General features: G+C 42.7%; 1 pseudogene; it reads left to right on the top strand.

The window, feature by feature from the left end:
* The first annotated feature begins 5788 nt into the window (after positions 1–5788).
* Positions 5789–5868, top strand: LOC120097289 (U4 spliceosomal RNA; annotated as a pseudogene).
* Positions 5869–6685: the final 817 nt, after the last annotated feature.

Genomic DNA, 6685 nt, shown 5'->3' with positions numbered 1-6685 from the left:
CACTTTGTTTCCATGTGGGTAGAGTATCCCATGCCTATATGAAAAGACATCCTGAGAAGTAACACTTGAACACACCCAACCAAAGCCAAGAGCCACTTCTTTACAAACACGCCTGTTCACATGTATTTCTACACGCAAAATGGTCAGGGTGGGGGGGATGGAAAAGAACAAAAAAAGTTTTTCTACTATATGAGACAATTCCCTATCTCCAGAGTGAACTGAAGACAGCAGGAGCCTCAGTCAGCCTTTTGGATTAACACTACAGCAGAGGTTTGGAAGCATCTAACAGGACTCTAGTTTCCGTCTCTAACACTCAGCACGACAGATGGTAGAAGCCAATACTCAGAATGATGTGCTGCCCCCAACGGTCATGGCCACTGCTCTCACACTGGCCACTCCTGCCCCTCAGCTCCCAAAAGATGAAAGGTGCAGTAGTGAACCCTGAGCAGATGGAGGAGGATGGCTGCCAGCTCAGTGCAACTGTAGAATGACTGGATCTGACTGGTGTTGCCACCAGAGTCGCTTTAGAGCTCTTCCTTTGTGGTTCACAAAAGGCAGATTTTTTTTCACCTCAGCATTGTGAACTGGGGCCACTTCATCTACAATCCTGGTTCTTCTTGTCTTTAGGACTAAAAGGTTGCAACAGAAGCAGTAACAGCAGCAGCAGATCGTCCGGAGCCTGACTCAGGATGGTTCAGGAAAGCCAGGCTCTGCCTTCTCTTCCGGCAAAGATCTGGATCGCTACTGTTAGCGCTGAGCTATCTCAGTAGAGCTTAGAAATTCAGGTGACGTTTGAGTGGCTGATTATCTGTATTTTTCCTCACTTTTAAAAATAATTGGTTCATTGGATCTTTAAACCGTTGGGGAGACCTCATCCCTCCTCTCAGACTCCCAGCTGGCAACTCTGCCAGCTACACCGTCCCCAATTCTCTGAGTGCATTCGAACCATGATCCCAGCTCTGCCTGTTTGAGTAAGTTGGTCCAAACTGGAAGTTCTCCTCTTCTCGCTGTGGGTAGAAATACTACCGCCAGTGGGAGGAAGCAAGTACAAATAACTATTAACCACTTTTTTTTTTTTAAAGAGAACATAAATGTCTGGAGGACGGACACGCCCAGCATATAAAACCGATGCAGTCCTAGAGCTGCAATGTAAAGACCAGGAGCTCTGGCTGTGCTTTAGATGAGGGAGCAGCTGAAGCCTCTGCTGTTAGACGGGAGCAAAGGGAAGCCATGCCTTTCTACTTTCGCCTACTGTGAGGGACAAAAGGTCAGTACTCATTGCGTCTAAAAACAAGCATTTTCTGGATTAGATTAGACAGAAATTCAGACCTCATGGTTATCAAAGCACTTGCCTTTCATGAGGGGTTCACAGCTCATGGTTATGCATTTGGCAAATGCCTTTCTGGATTTAGCTACTTAAATGACGGATCACGTGTCACTGATCTGGCGCTGTGTGGTGCTCGGATCCTCAATGTGCTGAATGAGTTGAATGAATACTGGGAGTTGGTTCTTGAAATAACTATATTCAAGAATCACTGGAATAACTGAATTCTAGAGTCACAGACTTTCATTAGAAGAGACCTCTGTAGTCCTCTTGCTATTATGATTGTCAAGTGTGAGCACTGGGGTGAACAGTTTAAGAACTGAGCATCTAATCTTGTGGGTAGGTGCACTAACAAGGATAGGATAGTTCTGAACTGCTGTCAAATGTGCAGGCCATTACCATGACCTACCACCCTTCCCTTAATCCAGAGGCCTCACATTGACAAGTTTAGCCTCTTCCTGAATACTCTAACTGCATTTTCTTTCCCTGGCATTTCTATAGTTGGACAGGCTAGATTAAAAATAAAGAAACCAAGTCAAGCTGTATGAATTCTAGTCGGTTATTATTAAGTTGAACCTGATAAACAGATCTGGTATGTGGTGCCTAGTGGTATCTCTTTTTTCTTTTCCTACTCAGGGTCATAGGGAAAGTTGCTCTCCACCCAAAACCGCTGTTTGCACCTCTATGGCTCAAATGTTAGTCAACTTGGTACCTGAATCTACTTGATGCCATTATGGGAATCTAGGAGATGGGGACTGGAGGAAGTAGGACAATGGCAAGGTACCTCTCATCCCAGCCTCTTCCTCTCTTCCCTTTCCAGCAAAGAGAACCGTCAGGTAAGCCACTTTCCTTCACAGTGGCCCATCCACCATGCTACATAGCCTCTCCATGCCAGGATCAAGATCCAGGAGCAAGAGGACAAAGTGACCATGAACTGAACCCCTGAAACTGAAACGGAACTTTCCTACTTTACTTCAGGTATTGATTCAAAGCTACAGAAGCGTGGCTGATACACTCCTAACATAATAGACAAGTGGATTATTATCTCAAATATACAAAAAATATAAAGTCACATACACAAACCAAAGCACACACCCAACTTCTATACATTCTCAGTAAACAGATGAAAGCCTTAAGGACGTGTGTGTGTGTGTGTGTGTGTGTGTGTGTGTGTGTGTGTGTGTGTGTTTTGTAGGTAGACACAGCACCACTCACAAAGACCATGGCTCTAAGGCCCCAAGGATAGTCCTGTTTAGCCCTGTGCTTCCACAAAAGACCAGGAAAGTGCTTGCTGTCAGCACCAGTCATTTTAATTTGTCTTTGTGCTTTTTTTTATAGCTTTCTAGTTTTGTTGTTGATCTTTGTTTTGCAGTGTTACTTTTACCAGAACAGCAATTTTTCTAAGATGATGCTTGCTTCATCCAGCACTATATAAAACCAATAAAAAGATGCTTGTCTGCTTTGGAAACTAATCACAAAAAGTCATGCTTGGCCTTTGGTCTCCTTTTCATATGCCCGTCCTGACACCCTGGAATCATCACCCTCAATTATCTGACTCAACTACTAGGTAATCAGTTCCTATCAGGTATTTGTGACTGACACCCCAGGAATGGGGGTAAAGCCATACTTGCACTAAAGATTCTAAAAGGTTGACTGACTGATAGAACCTCATGATTGGGGAGCTGAATGTTGCCAGATCCATAGTCAGATTGTCTTTATTTTAAACCCCTTAATAGGCTTTCACTGCTCACCTCTAAGTCTGACATAACATTCTTGGGACTAGCAGGTAAATTCTCTTTGGAAAGTGTATTAACACCTCCCCCTTCCACCAACTCAAAAGCTACAAATACCATCAGATAGTAACTAACATAGCAAGATTTCCTTATTTGCTGTAATCTGACCACTCCCACCAATGCATCTGAGAAGTGCCTCATGACTTTATCCTGTAACTATGATGAAATTGCATCTGCACTGGAACATGGAACAACGTCCATTTCTGGGCTATGGTTACTCATACTGGCTCAAAATTAAATCATCTCATTCCTGGCTGAGGCAATGAACACATGAATGTGTTCACTGACAACCGGAGCCACAAACACATCATCCATTTAAGCTTCCTGGCCTGTGCTACTGTACTGGGGTGACTAGACTCTATAGGGCTCAGAGACTGACAGCCCCACGTGTGCCGAGGTTGAGGCACGCGGCTCCCTGAGTGTTTACTTACAGCTGACTTGCACTTCCAGTGCTGACATGCTCACCACCTGTGATGGAGCTATTCTCGGCTCTGCTGAAAGCGTGATCAGTGGACTGATGATAGTCTGCGAATAGCTAAGCATTTGGAAACCTTTTTAACAATTTTATAAAACATTTTTATGGTGTTAGATCAAAATTAAGTTGGGACTGATTATGTCTAAAATTTTATTTTCTGGTAATGACTTTTATTACAGTCTATCAAAGAATCAGGTCAAGACAGATTAAAATTTTAAGTTCTAAAGTTTTTGAAAAGCTATCAAACTGGTTTACAAAATGTACACAGAGCACCACTGTGAATGATAGTATAATGTTTCATATAAAAATGCAAGAATGCTTTTCAGCTTGAAACAACATTAAAGTCTTCATGGATGTTGTGTGACACAAAATCTACTTAGTCACAAACTGCTGACCTACTAAAGTGAGGGTAACACCCAGATTCAACTTCATGAACCAATGGCTTTACTGTGGTCACTTACAGGAGCAGAACTGACACAAAAGCAGTTGCATCGCCTAAAGCCCACCGCAGCAGAGGTGGGCAGCAGAGGTGACGGCTTGCACCACGTGGAAACCGGGAGCACACACACACCCAAGGCAGCTCACAGCTGGGGTGCCCTGGCCAACAGCTCTGCTGCTCCGAGCCTCTTCTAGGCAACTAGGCTGATGGTCTGAGTCTGTCAACAGTCCTCACAGCTTACACAGGCTTGGGGAGGAGAGAGGCGCCCAGAGAATCTAGTCAGTCTCAGGAACTCCTGAAGCCCCTGAGTTCTTTACTTCCTGAGCTTAAGGAGCATCCATGAAAGATGGGCTGTTTGTCCTCACCTCAGAACACTGGTTCTCAACCTACCCAATGCTACGACCCTTTAATACAATTCTTCATACGTTACGGTGACCCCCAACTTTTGTTGCTTTCTAGACCTATGATTTTGCTACTGTAAATATCTGATATACAGGATATCCGATAAGCAATCCCTGGGAAAAGGTCATTCAGCCTCCAAGGGGGTTGCGACCCACAGGTTGAGAATCCCTGCTTAGCACACCCTGTGTCTTTGAAAGGTTTTTACCTCATAAGAAAACTGCTACACAAACTGGATAGGTTTAGCTTGCTTCTCTTCTTGTAGTCTCATCCACTAGCTACGCTTTCATCAGGACACTGACAATCCCAACAAAGAATAGAAATACTAAAACATAAGGAGAAATGCTGGGGGGGGGGGGGGATAATGTAAAAAAAGAAAAGAAAAGAAAAGGAAAGAAAAAACCCTAGGCAAAGTCTCAGCAATAGAATGAACCAAGAGAAACAGGTTACTTGAAGACAATGGAGAGGAATTGGTCTCACAAGGGCAGACAGTAATAAGGCACCAGTGGAAATTTCAAGATACAAGTGACTTTCTAAAAAGACTTAATTTATGGTTGGGGACAGAAAAGAACCATCCCAAATGCTACAGTCATTTTCAAAAGAATTCTAACCCAACATTTCCCAGTTAGGGAGGAGGTGGCAGTCCATGTCTAGGAGCCATTAGGACACCCATCAGACCAGGCCAGAGTGGAGCCTCCCTTTATCATATTATAGTCAAAACACATAACGCAGAGCAATGGAAGTATGCTGAGATCTGCAAGAGAGACCAAATCACAGATAAAGGCAGAGTCATCACAGAAACAGCACATTTCTTAACAGAAACTTTAAAAGCCAAAGGGCTTATGATGATGTATTTTACACTCTGAGGGTTGCTAACCCAGACTACTATACCCTGCAAAACCATCTGTCATAACTGAGGGAAAAATAAAAATTTTCATGATAAAAACAGACTAAACGAATTGTGACCACTAAGCCAGCTCTACAGAGGTGGTTGACAGAATGCTTGAGACAGGGATAATCCACTAGGCCACAAGAAATAATAAAGTACGCTAAAAGAATAGTTAAGGGAGAGGACATAAATAACTACAACATCGACAAATGATAGGAATCAAATGTACTTTTTAATAACAACTGAGTATTAATGATCTCAATCCCCCAATCGAAGGCATGAGTAGTATGTCACCTTGATGGTCAACTTGACTATGAAATAATCACAAGAGAACGTTACAGACCATCAGCACATTGAGCCAATTTGGAGTCTAAGAGTTCTTTGGTTTGGGGTGTGAACAAGTGCAAGACAGTGCCTGAACAACTCTCAGTGCCAAGGTCAAAGAGGCAGCATTTCTAAAGTCAAGACCAGTTTTGCGCAGTGGCAGTATCGTAGCCAATGAGGTTTATCCGAGGCGCGATTATTGCTAATCTAAAGTCAAGACCACACGGACCACGCAACACGAGCAGTGGATGAGGGGCAAAGGGTCTTTGCTATATTATTTTCAACAGAACACAGCAGTTACTCACACACGTGACAATTTTGATTTATATCTTTATCAGTCACTTCAGTTTATGATTAGTTTATACAATTATTATATTGGTCAATAGTTCAGGGCCTTGGTCAGGGTCATGGAAATCCTAAATATGTTGCCTCGGCTTTGGGTGAGAAATGGAATAAAAACCTTACTGACCATAGTCCCTTCAACTACACCTAGAATCAACTAAAACACAAGTAACTAGGAGTATCTGTTGAGCATTTTCTTGACTTGAGAAAACCCACCCTAAATTTTGGCCACACCTTCTATAAAAGGATATTTAAAAAGAAAAGATTTTGTGTTTTGCTTTCTGTCTGCTTGCCTTCATTCTTGCTGGCAAATTCGTCTATCCTGCTGCTGGACTTACTTTCACTGGTATGTAGAACCTAATTCTTCAGGACTCCAACACAGGCCAAAGATCAGCTGAGATATCCAGCCTCATGGACTAAACAGCTACCAGATTCTTGACATTTTTTGTTAGGATACAGCCATTGCTAGACTTGGTGAAACACAGCTCGTAAGCCACTCTAACAAATCCCATATATATTCATTCTATTAGTTCTGTTTCAATCTTCCTGATGCTATGACCCTTTAATACAGTTCATCATATTATAGTGACCTCAGCCATAAAATTATTTTCATTGCTACTTCATAACTGTAACTTTGCTACTGTTATGAATCATAAAATAAATATCTGTGTTTTTTCAAGGTCTTAGGCATCCCTGTGAA

This window comes from Rattus norvegicus, chromosome 15, assembly GCF_036323735.1.
Source record: "Rattus norvegicus strain BN/NHsdMcwi chromosome 15, GRCr8, whole genome shotgun sequence".
NCBI classification, from domain to species: domain Eukaryota; kingdom Metazoa; phylum Chordata; class Mammalia; order Rodentia; family Muridae; genus Rattus; species Rattus norvegicus.
Note: the sequence above shows the minus strand (reverse complement) of the source record. Positions and strands in the feature narration are given on the sequence as shown.